Source organism: Peromyscus maniculatus, chromosome 11 (assembly GCF_049852395.1).
Source record: "Peromyscus maniculatus bairdii isolate BWxNUB_F1_BW_parent chromosome 11, HU_Pman_BW_mat_3.1, whole genome shotgun sequence".
NCBI classification, from domain to species: Eukaryota; Metazoa; Chordata; class Mammalia; order Rodentia; family Cricetidae; genus Peromyscus; species Peromyscus maniculatus.
In genome coordinates, this window is record NC_134862.1 from 14908479 (window position 1) to 14926007 (window position 17529).

The 17529-nt window shown below is 38.8% G+C and overlaps 1 pseudogene; it reads right to left on the reverse strand.

The window, feature by feature from the left end:
* Positions 1-8562: 8562 nt before the first annotated feature.
* LOC107399634 (tripartite motif-containing protein 59-like) lies at positions 8563-9960 on the reverse strand (annotated as a pseudogene).
* Between the last annotated feature and the right edge of the window lie 7569 nt (positions 9961-17529).

The following is a 17529-nucleotide window of genomic DNA, read 5'->3' on the forward strand; positions in this document are numbered from 1 at the left end:
TGTTATGGTTTTTAAAATTGTGTGTGTGTACTCGCATGTGTGTACACACATGTGGAATTTGGAAGACAATTTGAGGGAGTCATTTATCTCCTGCTATATGGGTTTCAGGCAGGGACCCCAGATTTTCAGTCTCAGCCTTGAGTGTCTTTAACCCAATAAGCCATCTCACCAGTCCCCTGTATGGATATTACTTATATACTAGAGTTTTATTACATTAAGGAGTAAGGAGAGAGCATTTTCTTTGTGAATTTTTTGTTAAATTATGGGCTCCTTGAGGCAAATGTTCCTTGTCTTTCTTTTCTACTGTTACAAAATATATGCATCAGATGAGGTAGTTTATAATGAAAACAGAATTGTTGCTTCCTATTGTTGTAATTGTAAATAGAGAAGTTCAATGCCAGTGTGCCAACATCTGGTAAGAGTCTTGTTACATTACAACAGGGTGGACCACATCCTGTAATGAGAGAGAGAGAGCATCCTTGGGGGACAGAAAGCAGAGGAAAAACAAGAGAGAGAGAAGAGAGAGAGAGAGAGAGAGAGAGAGAGAGAGAGAGAGAGAGAGAGAGAGAGAGAGAGAGAATGTGGGGAAAGGGATCAGACAAGAGAGAGAAGAGGAAGAAAAAGAAGAGAAGGAAAAAGGGGGGGGAAAGAATAGGGAAAGAATGAAGGAACATACAAGAAGGAGCAAACTCACTCCCACAATAGGGATATTAGTCTAGATGTCCAAAAGGATGGATGCCTCACATCCCCAGTGCTTCTTAAAAGTCATATCTCTTAATGTGATCCTAATGTCAATTAAATTTCAACAGAAGTTTGGGAAAGAACCTGCAACACAACCTACAAATGCCCAAAGAGTGTCTCAGAAAATACTTAAACATACTGAATAGTACGTGACATCCAGAGTGGAGGGAATGAGTCTTGTTAGCTTCTAATTGTTTTTTAATCTCCAACACTAATGCACATTAGTTTGTGAAAGAGAATAGCACTTAATGGGTGTCAGAGGACAAATCAAGAAGTTAGCTGGAAGAAGAGAGAAACGATATTGAACATCAGGAGGCTGGGCCTTTCCCAGAAGTAGAGCTATCTGGTTTGGGAAACATTTTTGTTTCAGAGTGACTCTCAATTGCTACATTCATTAGCAGTGGTCTCAGTTGTATTTTTTTCAAACTCTTTCTTTCTTTTCCTCACTCTCTTCTCCCCAAGCCTTTGACATATTAGTCAGCTCTTTGCTGGCCATCAGCATTAGCAACTTTATCAAGCATAACATCTATCTCTAATATTCCTCATAGATGGTCTTTCTCTACATGAGCTACTTTGTCAAACATGACATTTACTTACAAGGCTGCAAAGGGGTAGATTAAAAGCTTCCTCATAATTTTTACTGCTACAGGTCATTCTTTTTCATATCTCATTGATAATGTATTAGTCACATCATGTTGTCTTCCTAGATATCCATACTGAAGCAACTGATAATTTATGCATCATGATTAGCTTAAATGAATGACTTCTATTTTGTTTTCATTTTTCATTATGTCTACAAAGGGATTGGTCTTGCAGATTTTACAAATCAAGTCAAAGGCCCAGCATCTTTTCTGTGTGTTGGTGTCTTTGTGTTTTCACATGTGTGTATTTGTGTGCTTGTTTAATCACACACTTCAAGTATTTGATAGTAAATATTGTTTGCTAACAAGATCTATAATCACCTATGAGAAAACAAATAAACAACAAATCTCTGAACAAGATTGTGAAGGAGTTTCCAAATTGGAGTAACTGTAGTGGGAATAACCACCTGTAGTAGTTTGAATGTGGTTGAACCTTGTAATATCATAAGGAGTGTCACTATCAGGAGGTGTGGCCTTGTTCGAGTGGGTATGGCCTCCTTGGAGGAAGTGTGTCACTGTGGGGGCAGGCTTTGAGGTTGCCTATGCTTAGGATACCACCCAGTGTCTCAGTCAATTTCCTGTTGCCTATGAGATGTAGGATTCTCAGCTACTCCTCCAGCACCACATCTGTATCTGCATGCTGGCATGATCCTTGCCATGATGATAATTGACTGAACCTCTGAAACTGTAAGCAAGCCCCTTCAATTAAATGTTGCCATGGTCATGATGTGTCTTCACAGCAGTATAAACCCTAATTAAGACAACACCTAATCATGGCACATTTCTGTGGTCTGGGACATGGACTAAATACAGACTAGACGATGAGCTGAAAATTAGCATTCAATTCTCTTTCCCAACTGTGCATGCAATATGACTAGATGCCTCCTAAAGCTCCTGCTGCCATGATTTACATCATGACAGACTGTAATCTCAAACTATGATCCCAAATAAACCCTTCCTGACTTAAGTTATTTTCGTCAGGCATTATGTTATAGCAGTACAGCCATCAATATATGCTACAGGTAAATTGAGTATAAGTGTTGAAATTATTAATATAGAAGAAAACTATAACATGGAAAAATTTGAGTATATGTATAATTTAACTAAACAGCATGGTGGAAAACATTTAAAAATATTCCATCTGCAATATGTCAACAATGAAGTCATTTGGTGTATCTCACTTAAAACATTAAGCAAATATTTAAAACTACATGGAGAAAGCCAGTGGGGATGTTAAAGATTTTACAACTGAATGTTCTAGATGTACCGCCAGTTTCCAATCCTTTTTATTTTGTGCTCAGTTCTGACATCAGTAATATATGGAGAAGTTTTTCCACCTTCTGGTCTCAGCATTTTCTATTCACCTTTTATTTACACTGGGAAGTAGAAGATTCTAGCCACTGGCCTGATGATTCCTGTTTGTATCAGAATGTCTACTGCAAGTTTCCTCTTACTGCCATTTAAATATGCAGTTGATGCTTCCTTCAATACTTTCCTGGATTAAAAATAAGTGGGCTGAGCCGGGCGTTGGTGGCGCATGCCTTTAATCCCAGCACTCGGGAGACAGAGCCAGGTAGATCTCTTTGAGTTTGAGGCCAGCCTGGGCTACCAAGTGAGCTCCAGGAAAGGCGCAAAGCTACACAGAGAAACCCTGTCTCGAAAAACCAAAAAAAAATAAAAAAATAAAAATAAGTGGGCTGAACTTTGAGGTATGGCAGTGACTCAGAGTGGGTGTAAAGGCACTCCCTGCCAAGCCTGAGGACCTAAGTTCAATTCCTGGCTCCCACATGGTAGAAGCAGGGAACCAACTCAAGTTAATTGCCCTCTGAACTCCACAAAATCTACAGAATGTGTGCAACCAATGGCACTATACAAAATAAATTAATAAATAAGACTCATAGTCTAGTAAGCTAAAGTAATACTTTAGGAACTATTATTTTGGTGAGAAAAAATTGCAAAGAAAGTTATGAAAATGTTTCCCAACTGAGAGGACCTTCATGCTGGATGGTAAGATTCACTGGGTACTTTTTCCTTGCAAATCCATAGGAAAAGAAGAAGTCTCATATCAAAGAGGAGCCAGGAGCTTCAGAGATCAAAATAATATGAAATAAACTGTTATACCATGAAGATAGGGGATGTTTGCTTCTTAAAAGTAAGAAGAATAATTCCAAATGTTATTAATAATTTAATAGACCTCTACAAAACCCAGTGCAAAAGCAAGTTTAGAGATGATATTGGTCAATTAATTGTATTTTAGAGTCATGCTAATGGTGGTGAGAGGCACAAACACTAGCAGAACTCACTGCAAATGGGTTTTATATGATTAGTTAGAGCATGCCATTTCAGGGTTTGGCCAAGTGCTTTAATTATTATAATTTACGAATTTTCTCATGTTCTTGATTTCTTCTTCTGGGCAAGGTTCTAAGGTAGGTGTATGTATGAAACCATGTTCAACGTGGCTCAAAGTGATGCTGTCATCACACGTACTTCCTGTGCACCAAGACCCCAGCTGCGAGGCCTGTTTGAGCTTCTCTCCATGGATGAACTTCCCTATCTCTTTCTCACTGCCGGTGTGTTTATACCACGGGCTGCTCAATAGTAATCTCTGTTGGCAAGGGTTAATTTTCTAACTGTTCATGGGGTTGGGGCATTCTTTTTTAAAACCTTAGTGCTGTGGATATTGTTCTATATAAATAAAACACTGGTGGCCAGTGACGAGGCAGGAAGTAGGTGGGACAAGGAGAGAGGAGAATTCTGGGAAGCGGAAGGCTGAGGGGGAGACACTGCAGCCACGGCCAGGAGAGGCAACCTGTAAAGACCACCAGCCACGTGGCAAGGTATAGATTTATAAAAATGGGTTAATTTAAGATAAAAGAACAGTTAGCAAAAAGCCTGCCACGGCCATACAGTTTATAAGTGATATAAGCGTCTGAGTGATTATTTTATAAGTGGATTGTGGGACTGCGGGGCTTGGGGAACCTGGAGAGAAGCCCTCCAGCTACACCTTAGCAGTGTGCTGGTTTTCTCTCATCATAAAGTCAAGGGAACAGCTTAATCTTGGATAAGAGTTGTGTGTGTGTGTGTGTGTGTGTGTGTGTGTGTGTGTGTGTGTGTGTGTGTGTGTAAATTGCTCAGCAGCGAGAATCACTACTCTTCCACCCTTCCAAAGGACTTAGATTCGATTTCTGATACCCACTTTGGGTGGGTCACAATCACCTGCAACTCCAGTTGCAGTCAGCATCTTACTCCCTCTTCTGGCTTCAGTGGATATTTGCACACATTTGTAGACACATGCTCAGATACAGGTGCACACATATAAATAAAAATTAAATAAATCGCTATAGAAACCACCACCACCACCAAACACATATGCACATAAAAATTATACTGGGAAAAACAACCTCCACGTCTCAAGCACACAATGCTTATTCCATCTGCTTGTCTATGTCTGACAAAAACAAACAAACAAGCAACTTAATACCTTGATCTGCAAGACAGATCATTGCTGATCCCAAAGCTGAGCCATTCACTGCAGCCTCTCGGAGGTCTGCTCAGCAGCTTCAGCTGGCCCTCCCTCCAGCTCCTACAGCCCATATTGTGTCTCTCATCCCAGCACAACTGGGGGTGAAAGGTCCCTCTCTTTCTCCATCCTTTCCTTCACTGTGAACAGTGTTGAAGACAGTTGTTTCTTACATCAAGCTACAAAAGGCTTTCTTCCTAACTTTGTGAAAAGCAGCAAGAAGAGCTGACTCTCCTTTACAGACACATCTTTCACCCAAAGAGGCTCTGAAAGAGAATCAGCCACATCACAAGACTGCTGTAAGAGTCCATTGTTGGTCACTTTAAATGCATACACTTTAAGCCTATTTTAGCAGAAAGGACTAAGTAAGAGTCCTGGGTTAAAACAATGCGGATATTTGACTTATGTCATAATGGTTTTTTTCATCATATGATTTCATTATGAGAGGTAGTTTCTTGACTACCCCCTTTAAGGTGCTTGTAACATTTTAATGTTTGACCAAGGCATATTCCTAAAGTGCTCATATATTAATCATAGCATGGATGAAAAACAAGATATTGTGAACCCAAGGAGAACTGGGTTACTTCAAAGTGTTACCAACCTGAATGTCAAGCGATAGCCACCTAGAAATATGCTCGCTACCTGACAGTGCAGTCCCTCACTGGAGGCTTTAAGCTGAAGCTGAGCAGAGCTGACTACTGAGTTCTGGTAACTGGAGGTTGTTATTGAACACATGCTGGGGTCAGTTAGTGTTTTGTAGATTTAAGTTGGCATGTTACAGGGTTATTTGGCTGAATAGGTAAGTAGCTACTCATGGAAATTTCTAAGTTTTGTGTGTTATTTAGAATTCCTCTGCCCTTGTAATTTTTCACTCACTATTTTCTAATTATAAGTAACTTTAGAAGAGACAAATGGAAGATGGACAGGAAAAGACTGGGGAACAGGTCTGTCCCTGGAATTTTGTTATCTAGCTGCAAAGATTTTATTAGTCAGAAGAGTAGGATTAATCTGTGGTTTTAATGGAACACAGTGAAAGTCTCAGGAAAGATATAGTATAGGCAGGCTTTGAACTCCTCATCTTCTTATTCCAATTCCACATATGCTTTCAATACAGGACATGCCACCATCTCAGCTGGTTGTGTCTTAAATGTTCATCTAAATCTCTTGTATTGAAGACCTTTCCCAGAATGCTGCACATTTCAGAGACAGGGTTTTGGGGAAATGACAAGCTCATGAGAATTCTGACCTTAGGAATGGATAGACCTATGGGTGCTATAGGAGTCCATTGCTGAGTGGGCTTCTGGGAGGACATTAGTCATTTGTTGTTCAAATGATCTCTCTCTCTTCTCTCCCCCCCCCCACACACACACTGTGGCTATCAGCCAGGTGCAGTGGCATACACCTTTAACTTCACCATTTAGGAAGCAGAAGTAGGTAAATCCCTGTAAGTTAGAGGTCAACCTGGTCGACATAGCAAGCAGCAGGCAAGCAGAATTACAGTGTGTGAGACTCTGTCTCAAATACACACACACACACACACACACACACACACACACACACACACACACACACATTGGTGGAGATATATATATATATATATATATATATATATATATATATATATATATATATATATATATATTCTCCCAAAAAGTCTTATTAAAGTAATAATTAGAAAATGTATCATAGGTTAATTTGACCAGTGATGACATTTGTAGTTCATTTGTCTCAACTGCTCTGATGGTTAAATCAACTGATAGTTTTTCTATCAGAAGCAGTCTAGTTGTTTGTAGAGTTAAAGTGAAAATGATCAGAGGAAAGGGAAGGGCAATCCAAAGAGAAAGGAAGCCAATGTGTATTGATCAGTCACAAGACCTGGGCTCCTTTCCAGGTTCTTCTGTTGTAGAACTATTTGGTCTTCATGTTGGAGAGTTTTTTATGAGGGCTCATTTGACTATCATTAAACTTGAGACAGCATCTGTGACTGAAGTGAAGAATTATTAAAAAGAATGAGCTTTGAGATTTTTATTTGTCAAAGTAAATCATGTTATACACTGAAAAGATACGAACTGAACTGTATATATGTGTTCCTGTATTTTTTCACTAAAATACCGTTTATTCAAATATATTGTTACACATAAAACCCAGAATTTCCAAATGTGTGTGCTTTAAATTGTATGATCTCAACCGCCTGGGAAAAGTATAGTAAGTATATAGTAACTCTTACCAGAAAACAAAGGGTTGTGTACTAAAAATGGTCTGGTATAAGGTAACACTAGGCATATGCTTGTTTAGATTGAAATGTAAGTTTCAGTTAATAAACAATCTTAGCCTGCTCCATTTTTTTAAGCATATTGAGAATGTGTTCTACCTGCTCACATGGCACTGCATTACTTGGGTTTCTCATTGATACAGTTAGTAACCCCGTGAAAAATGTCTGCTTGCTAACATTTAAAAAGAGCACTCACATGTGACACATGTGTCTCTTAACTGAACATTGTTAGTTATATTCCTCCCCTCCATTACCTCTTCCAAATGGCCTCAGGATTTTGAAATTATGCTGGATCAAATCTGATTCTGTTAAGTAGACCTAATGACTTAATCTTCTCAGCATTGTTTTAACCTTGACTTTTGAACACAGCTTTATCTATAATGAATCAATAGGGCTAAAAGCATTCTTATTCTGACCTCTGAAATAAGGTTCACAGGTGGTGATTCAAGACTAGCCCGTTTGGGATTTCTGGAAAATATTTCAATGGCAGTGAACCAAAGTTGTACTGCCAATATTCTAGTAGTCCCTGTTAAGGGAATTAAAGGTTCTGACTTAATGAGCTCTTTTAAGACTAGCCAGTTATGGCAGCTCATACTTATAATTCCCAGCACTTTAGGGCTACAGAGTGAGATCATTTTAAGACAAATATAGCTTACATGATACCAGATCTATTAAATGAATCATGTCAACATGATTGTTCTAATGTAAATGTTTCATATAGTTTTTAATCTAAGAACAAGACTAAAACACTACAAAAGCAAAATATATACTTGTTTTGCTTTGTGGTGCTAGAGCCAGTAGGAAAGGCAGGGGCTCTGCCACTAAACCTTTTTGTTTGGTTGGTTTTGGAGATCTCAATATGATATCCAAGCTGACCCTGACTTAGAGATTCTCCAGCCATTAAACTCAGCTAGCTCCTAATGCAATCAGTTTATGTAAAATAAGTACTAGACACCTGATTTATCCAAAAGCATTGGCTCTATTTGTAATGAATGCTCTTCAATCTATTAATAGTTAATGTTTAACCAAAAAGATGTTTAAGCAATCCTGGCCTGATTTTTTTTTATAACTTTTCCTGCCTCCATCTATACATTGAAAAGCTTTAAATCATGTCAAAATGCTTGTCATTTTGTTTAATCTAATACCTACATATACAAAGAACTGCAGTGCTAACTACTGCAACATATAACAAAAAAAAATGTGTTAAAGAGAATATTTAAAACACTATCAAGCAAATAAACTATTCATATCAAAAATTATTATTTTCTAAGTGGATGAGTCATCTTTCAGATAATGTATCATTTCTGACACTTTCTACAAGACCATGGAAGGCTTATGATATTTCTATATAAATTTGCTACTTGTGCTACCCTGACTTCCATCTAGCAATAGTTAGCCTCTGCTATACAGAATAAGCCCACTTAAAACTTCTAATTTGGGTTTTCAATGAAAAACTATTTTCCACATGAATTCCTTTAACAAATATAGAGTGTAGCATACCGTATTTTTTAAGTCATATAAGTTATTAGATAAACTTTGGTAAAGAGACAAAGAGACTTCAGAGAAACATGTTGAAGTGATTTCTTTTAAGAAGGTGATTATGTGTTGGCTGAAAAAGAGTATCAACATTAATATCACTGAAATTAGTGACACTATAACAATATTTAAAATTTTAAAAAATTCCATTTCTTTTTCATCCTTGTCAGGCCAGGAACATGACATCCTTTTTGATGAAATTCTCATTTCAGGAATGATAGCTTTCTTAATATGTCTAATTTCTTTTCTGCTCCACTCTTTTAGTACTTGGCTTACTCGAGGGTAAATTTCAATAGGCTGCACCTCAGGAAGTGGTCTTCGTTTCAACATCTGCACACGCTGGTGGACATCATCAATATTTTCTAGGAACTTCAGTGGAGATTCATCTTATAAAGATGTCGTCACTGTCATTAGCTCAAGTTGTTGCTCTCTTATCTCCTTCACCCTTTCGATCTGTGGAGTATATTCTTGACTAACCAGCTTGCCAACATCACAGAGAGCTGCCAAAAAAAAAATTTTTTTTCTGTTCCAATGTATCAGTAAGCTCCTTAAAATACTGAATAACAACTTCCTTATCACCTTGAACCATTTTCTCAGAATGGCATTTCTGTTCTTCAAGCCTTTCAATAAGACGAGTGATATTTGTCCAGTGTGTGCCATTTAACTGTTTAAACAACTTCTGAGGTGTATCCTTTTCTTTCAGATAGGCACTTTGAAGGTCATCTATAGGGTGACCGTGATGTTGGCCGATAGTAAGACAGTGGCCACAAAATAATTTTTTATCTAGTAGACAATAAACATTTAATGGTTGCCTCTAACGTTCAGGGCAGGTGACAACATCTGGGTGGTCTTCTTGCTGGTACTTTTCAATAATTGCTCTTAATGTAAAATTGACAGGGAAGGATTCTATACCAGTGGAAGCAATTTCAATGATACTTCTGCAATTAGGACACTTGAGTGGAATTCGCAAAGGTCTCCATATATAAAAGTTACCAGACGCCTGGAGAACATTTTCCAGACAATTTCTACAAAATGTATGAATGAGAGCATGGTTGTACTCGAGGATCTTCAAAAATACTGTAACAAATAGGACACGTTAACTCGTCCTCAAAATTGTGCATTTCCTGGCTTGCTGATCTCCTGATCTGGATACTGAATATACTTTATGTCTCCAACTTTCCCAGGTCCTTTTGTTATTCGGCCGCGAAGGGCCGCGGGCCCGCCTGCAGCTCCACGCTGCCGCTCCACCCGCGCGCATGGGGCGAGAGCATGCATGCCCGCCCGCTGGAGCCCAGCCCGCCAAGCCATCCTCCAGTCCCGGGCGGACGCAGCAGGGCAGCCGGGCACCCTGGGCAGCCGGGGCTCGGGGCCGCTTGGTCGGGGCCGCAGGGAACCGAAGGACTCACGGCTAGGCTGGCGACGGCGCGGACGGCACCGTGTGTGTGTGTGTGTGTGTGTGTGTGTGTGTGTGTGTGTGTGTGTGTGTGTGTGTGTGTGTGTGTTTTCATGTAGAGATCTGAGGTTGATTTTTGTAAGTTTTCCTTTAACAGTTTCTGCTTTATTTCTTGAAGGGTCCCTTAGCTGAACTGGGAGCCTGCTACTTCAGCCAATTTGTCTAGTCATTTTAGCCAGGGCATTATCAGTCTCTACTTTTCAAGACCTGGCATTACAGGAAGGCTGCTATAGTGATCTGGCATTGAGATCTGGAGATCTGAACTCTAGTCCTCATGTTTATATGATAAGTGCTTTAACCACTGAGCTAACTTTTAAGTTAGCTCTCCATCTTTTTAAGATGAAGCCTCTCACTCAATTAGGAGTTTATCTATTTGGCTGCACTAGCTGGCCAGCAAACACCAAGGAACCTCCTGTCTCACTATCCCCAGTGATGGTATTACAGACATGTGCTACCACACTCAGCTTTTAATGTGGGTATTGGGATCCATGCAGGTCCTCATGTGAGGATCCCCTGTCCCTGACTGGCCATTGTGCACCAGAGGTTGGTTTCAGGATGCAGAACAACTGGAGAAAGAGGGTTTCAGGCAGCTGATGGGCAGAAATGACCCAGGGGACTTTGTTAGAAGACAGCTTATTGATGTAATGGATGAACTTATGTAGCCTGAGTCACTGGGGGTGAGTGGGAAGACAAAAGAACAGGGGAAGGCACGTAATTTGCATATGCAGACCAGATTGAGAGCAGGCAAATGTTAATAATGCATCAATTCAAATATCAACGCATTCAGGAGGGAGTGCAGGGAGGCAGCACTGTGGTGGAAACAGACACTTTCTAGGAAGACTGCGGGTCATCATGATTGCCGAGGAGCCAGTTTTCTGGAGGGGAGACAGAAGCTTAATTGACTCTAACATCTTGGCATTCACCTCTGTGGAGTTGAGTGAACCTAGTCCTGATTTGGGTATGGAGAGGTCCTACCCTGCCATGCTCTGAGAGCTGTCTGAGGTACGGTCAGTGCTCCACTGTCCCTCATCTGGTCTGAGGGCCCACACTCCTATTCACACAGCAAGTACTTTTACAACTTGTGTCTTCAGCATCAGTCACAGTTTCTAAGGCTGGAATTGGTAGGAATTATTTAGGGATGAGGCTAACACAGCATGCCATTTTGATCTATTGTGAGATTCATGACATCTATCTATTATAAGTGTGCCATCACTGTTAAGTGTAATAGTTAACCAAAAGACTGAACAAGCAAGGATGAAGCACATTTTATGTCTTGATACTTTTGAGAAACTTTGCAGAAAGGCAATGATTTGAAAAGGAAAAGTTAAACAATTTGGCTGTTACTTAAAGACCACTTTGGGTGTTTTAGTGACAATCCATTAGCACATCTCATGATTGGTGATTCATGCCAGCTACACTGAATGACTGGGAAATTTGAACATTTAAACCTTTTAGGAAACGGATGGGAAACGCAAATCACAGACTGGCTTGTGTGGTTGCCAGGGCTCTGAGAAGTGCGATTCCTTGGGTGACTTTTCTCATTGCCCTGATAGAAGACCTGATAAAAGCAATTTAAGGGAGAAAGTATTTATTCAGGCTGGGAGTTTGAAGGTAAGTACACAATAGTGGAAAAGGCATGGTGGCAGGATCACAAAACAGCTGGTCACATTGTATCCAGAGGCAGGAGGCAGGGAGGAATGAAGTCTCACTGGTACTCTGTTGGCTCTCTTTTTTATGCAGTCTCTGATGCCAGTCCCTGGAGAGGCACCACACACATTTGAAGTGGGTCTTCTCCCTTCAATTAACCCAATCTAGAAATTCATTCATTGGCATGCCTAGAGGTTTGTTTCCATGGTGACTCTGAATCTCATCAAGTGAAAACCAAGCTTAATCATCACAGTGATATTCCATCTTTTGGGAAGACAATGCTTATTTCATGGAGTTTCTGGAACACCGATGAACTCAGCAGTGGATAGCACAGTTCAACTAATGCGACTAACCTAGAAGCCTCAAGAGTGAATAACTAGACATTCTCTGCTTAGAAGGTGTGAAAGGGGTCTCTGTTTAACCACACGCCAATCCTGTCCAACGAATAATGTATGAAAGTAAAAAAGAAATATAGCTTCATTCCCACCTGGAAAGAATAATGTTGGCTTTGGTTAGCCAACTTCCAATCACAGAGGGAAAGGAGAAACTATTTTCCAATGAGTAAAAGCTAAAATTCTATTTGTTTAACTATCACATTTGTTGAGCAGTGTGAAGGTCCAGGGTCTCTGTGCCAGTCAGATTGTTCCTTTGCCAGCTCAGGATAAATCACAGGATTTCTGAGGCTATTTATTTTTATTAGCATCATTTTCAATGTGCCTACATATTTTAGTAGATTTGTGTTAGAGTCTGGAAATAAGACCTCATTCTGTACCTGGTATGAAATAAGAATGTAGAGACTCAAGATGATACTCAGCAATAAATGACAGCCTTACTACTGATTACCTGGCACTGTGACATTACTTTCTCATGTCTAATTTCTCACCAGAGGTACATGTAGTGTTCAGACATGGATCAGTGGGTAAAGTGTGACTTATGCAAGCATGAAGATCTGAATTCTAGATAGAGCTCATGTAAAATCCAGGCATGATGTGAATATTCCAGACCAAACAAACAAACAAATAAATAGTAAATGGAAAGTAGAGGAAAACATTTAAATGTCAACCACTGGCTGCTACAAAGTACCTGCCTGGTGAACATTCCTGCAAACATACATACACACACACACACACACACACACACACACACACACACACACACCACATATACAAGGGTACACAAAAGCACTTGAAAACTGTGTTTACGAGATACCTGTGGGTGACCATCTCCAACAAGAAACTGTTAGATATATTTCCATTCATCACACATCTACTGAGCTTCTTTGAATATTCACTTGAAGGGATTGCATTATTGTTTCCTTCAAAATGCTCATCATTAGCAGAAAAGGAGAACAGAATGACTAGGCCCTGTGATGAACTATAGATCTCAAGGTCATTTTTTTCTCAAACTGGAAAGTAGAGAAACATTCTAAGGTCTTCTTCGAGGTGAAGTGTGAAACTTCAACTCCAGGAACAAAGGTGGTGTCCAAAGGTAAGAAGGGAGGAAGGAATGGGACTGGGGCTTGGAAGATGGCTGTCCTGCTTGGCCTCTTCAGCGCTGTTGTACAATGTTTGGAAAGCAAGGTGGAGGAGGAAAGGGCTTGTGTGGATTACAAGTACAGTTCATCATGGAGGGAAGATGGGAAAAGATTCAAGATAGGAACCTGGAGGCAAGAGCTGAAGGAGAAACTACTAAATAAGAGTACTTAGTAGCTTGCTTCCCCTAGCTTCCTCAGCTAGCTTACCTATATAATCCAGGGCCTCCTGCTCAGGAATTAACCACAGTGGGCTGGGACCTCCCACATTAATGATTAATTAAATAAATATACCATAGACTTGTTCAAAGGGCAATGTAATGGAGACATTTCCTCAGTTAGGATCCCCTTTTCTCATGTATGTCTAGGTTATGCCAAGTTGACAAAAACTATGACAATGTTCAGTGGATAAGAACAGTTACTGTGCAAGCAAAAAGACCTGAGTTCAAATAGCCAGCACTTATATAAAACGCTGAGTGTGGCTGTACAGTCTTGTAACCCAAGCACTAAAGTGTGGGGGAACCCTGGGGTTCATTGGCCAGCAAGTGTAATCAAAACAGGAATTCCATGCTCAATGAGAGACCCTGTCTCAGAAAAATAAGGCAGACACTAACAACTACAGAGTGTGAATGTTGCTGATTCATAGCCTCATTAAAATTTCTTTGGGGTTATCTAAAAACCACCTTTGTGTCAGATCTAACATCCTGACCAACAGATAAACCTTTGAAATGTATTAACTCAACAGAACCTTTCTCCATCAATGGAAGGGCTAGAAATGCTATCATGTAGTATCTGAGGCCTGTTGCTAAGCTACACCTCTTGCTCTAACTGCTCACTTAGTGTTTCCAATAATGTGTTTTAAAATGCCTTACTTTATACTTTTCTTTCTTCTATTACTATAAGACCTCCATGAAACTGCTTCTGTTTTGGAACATGGAAACAGGGGTGACCTAGTTCTGGATTTCTAAAGCTATGGTCATTTAAATTTGGCTCCAGAATAAACTATCTTTTCTTTCCTTTTAGATGAGAGCTGTTGTTGTTTCCTTGTTTTATTGTCAACAGTATATACACAGATTATCAAATTTTGGCTGACAGTCTGTACCACAACAAGCCAGGTTTGGTCACACATCCTCAAATAAGTCACTTAAGGCAGCCAAATTAATAGTAAAATGCAGAAAAATGAGTCTTACTCAGTGTGGCCACATAAGCTGTCTTTAATGTTTTTGATTTTAGTGATTCTGACAGGTATAAGATGATATCTCCAGCCAGGCGGTGGTGGCCCACGCCTTGAATCCCAGCACTTGGGAGGCAGAGGCAGGCAGATCTCTGTGAGTTCAAGGCCAGCCTAGTCTGCAAAGTGAGTTCCAACACAGGCTCCAAAGCTACACAGAGAAACTCTGTCTCAAAAAAAACAAAACAAAACAAAACAAAAAAGATATCGCAGAGTCATTTTGTATTTCCCTGGTGATTAGGGATGTTTTAGCAATTCCTTAAATGTTTTTAAGCCATTTGAGATTCCTCCATTGAGAATTCTTGTTTAGCTCTGTAGCCCATTTTTTAATTGGATTGTTTAGTATTTTGATGTCTAGTTTCTTGATTTCTTTATATGTTTTGGAGATCATCCCTCTGTCAGATGTGGTGTTGGTGAAGATCTTTTCCCATTCTATAGGCTGCCCTTTTGTCTTAATTACTGTGTCCTTTGCTTTATAGAAGCTTCTTAGTATCAGGAGGTCCCATTTATTAATTATTGCTCTTTGTGCCACTAGAGTTATATTTGGAAGTAGTCTCCTGTGTCAATGAATTCAAGACTACTTCCTACTTACTCTTCCATCAAGTTCAGTGTAACTGGAATTATGTTGAGTTCTTTGATCCACTTGGACTTGAGTTTTGTGCATGATGATAGATATGAATCTATTTGCAATCTTCTACATGTTAATATCCAGTTACGCAAGCATCATTTGTTGAAGATGCTTTCTTTTTCCCATTGTACAGTTTTTGGTTCTTTGTCAAAAATTGGGTGTTCAAAGGTATTAATATCAGGGTCTTCAATTTGATTTCCTTGGTCCACATGTCAGTTATTATGCCAATATAAAACTGTTTTTATTACTATAGCTCTATAATAGGGCTTGAGGTCAGAGATGGTGATGCCCCCAGAGGTTACTTTATTGTACAGGATTGTTTTAGCTATTCTGGATTTTTTGTTTTTCCATGTAAAGTTGGGTATTGTTATTTCCAGATCTGTGAAGAATTGTGTTGAGATTTTGATGAGGTTTGTATTGAATATGTTAATTACTTTTGATAACATTGTCATTTTTACTATGTTAATCCTACGTATTCATGAGCATGGGAGATCTTTCCATTTTCTGATATCTTCTTCAATATTTTTCTTCAATAACTTAAAGTTCTTGTCATATAGTTCATTCACTTGCTTAGTTAGAGTTACCCCAAGGTATTTTGTATTATTTATGGCTACTGTAAATGGTGATGTTTCTCTAATTTCTTTCTTGGTCTATTTATCATTTGTATATAGGAGAGCTCCTGATTTTTTTTAGGTTATCTTGTATCTAGAGATATTACTGAGGATATTTATCAGATGTAGGAGTTCCCTGGTGTAGTTTTTGGTGTCACTTATGTATACTATCATATTGTCTATAAATAGTGAAAGTTTGACTTCCTTTCCAATTTCTATCCCTTTAATCTCCTTTTGTTGTATTATTGCTCTAGCGAGAACTTCAAATACTAGATTGAATAGATATGGGGAGAGTAAACAGTCTTGTCTTGTTCCTGATTTAGTGGAATCACTTTGAGTTTCTCTCCATTTAATTTGATATTGGCTATTGGCTTGCTGTAAGTTTCCTTTATTATGTTTAGGTATGTTCCTTGTATTCCTGATCTCTCCAAGACCTTAATCATGAAGGGATGTTGAATTTTGTCAAAGGCTTTTTCAGCATCTAATGAGATGATCATGTAGGGTTTTTTTTTTTTCAGTTTGTTTACATGGTGTGTTACATTCACAGATTTTTGTGTACTGAACCATCCTTGCATCTCTGGGATGAAGTCTACTTGATCATGGTGGATAAGTTTTTTTAATGTGTTCTTTGATTGGTTTGCTAGTATTTTATTGAGTATTTTTGCATCAATGTTCATGAGGGAGATTGTTCTGTAATTCTCTTTCTTTGTTGTATCTTTGTTTAATTTGTGTATCAGAGTAACTGTAGCCTCATAAAAAGAGTTTCACAATATTTCTTCTATTTCTATTGTGTGGAACAATTTGAAGCATATTAGTATTAGCTCTTCTTTTAAATTCTGTGGTGAAACCATCTGGACCTTGGCTTTTTTTGGTTGGGAGACTTTCAATGAATGTCTATAGTTCCTTAGGGGTTATAGGTTTATTTAAATTATTTATCTGGAATTGATTTAATGTGGGTATGTGGTACTGACCCAGAAAATTGTGCATTTTTTTGAGATTTTCCAATTTTGTGGAGTATGGGTTTTTGAAGTACAGAAAACCTGATGATTTTCTGGATTTCCTCATTGTCTATTGTTATGTTTCCCTTTCCTTTTCTGATTTTGTTAATTTGGATTTTCTCTTTGTGTCTTTTGGTTAGTTTGAATAGGGGTTTATCTATCTTGTTGCTTTTCTCAAAGAACTAACTGTTTCACTGATTCTTTGTGCCCTTTGTTTCTATTTTATTGATTTCAGCCCTCAATTTGATTATTTCCTGGCATCTACTCCTCATGGGTGAGTTTGCTTCCTTTTGTTCTAGAGATTTTGGGTGTGCTATAAAGTTGCTAGTATGAGATTTCTCTATCTTCTTTATGTGGGCATTTAGTGCTATGAATTTTCCTCTTAGCAATGCTTTTGTAGTTTCTCATAAGTTTGGGTGTGTTGCACATTCATTTTTCAATTAATTCTAGGAAGTCTTTAATTTCTTTCCTTATTTCTTCCTTGTCTCATTGATGATTCAGTTGAGCATTATTTAATTTCCATGAGATTGTAGGATTTCTATAATTTTTATTGTTGAAATCTAACTTATGTCATGCAGGAGGTTATTCTATTTTTTTTGTGTCTGTTGAGATTACTTTGTGACCACATATGTGGTCAGTTTTGGAAAAGGTCCCATGGGTTGCTGAAAAAGGTATATTCTTTTGTTTTAGGGTGTAATGTTGTGTTGGTTATGCTTGCCT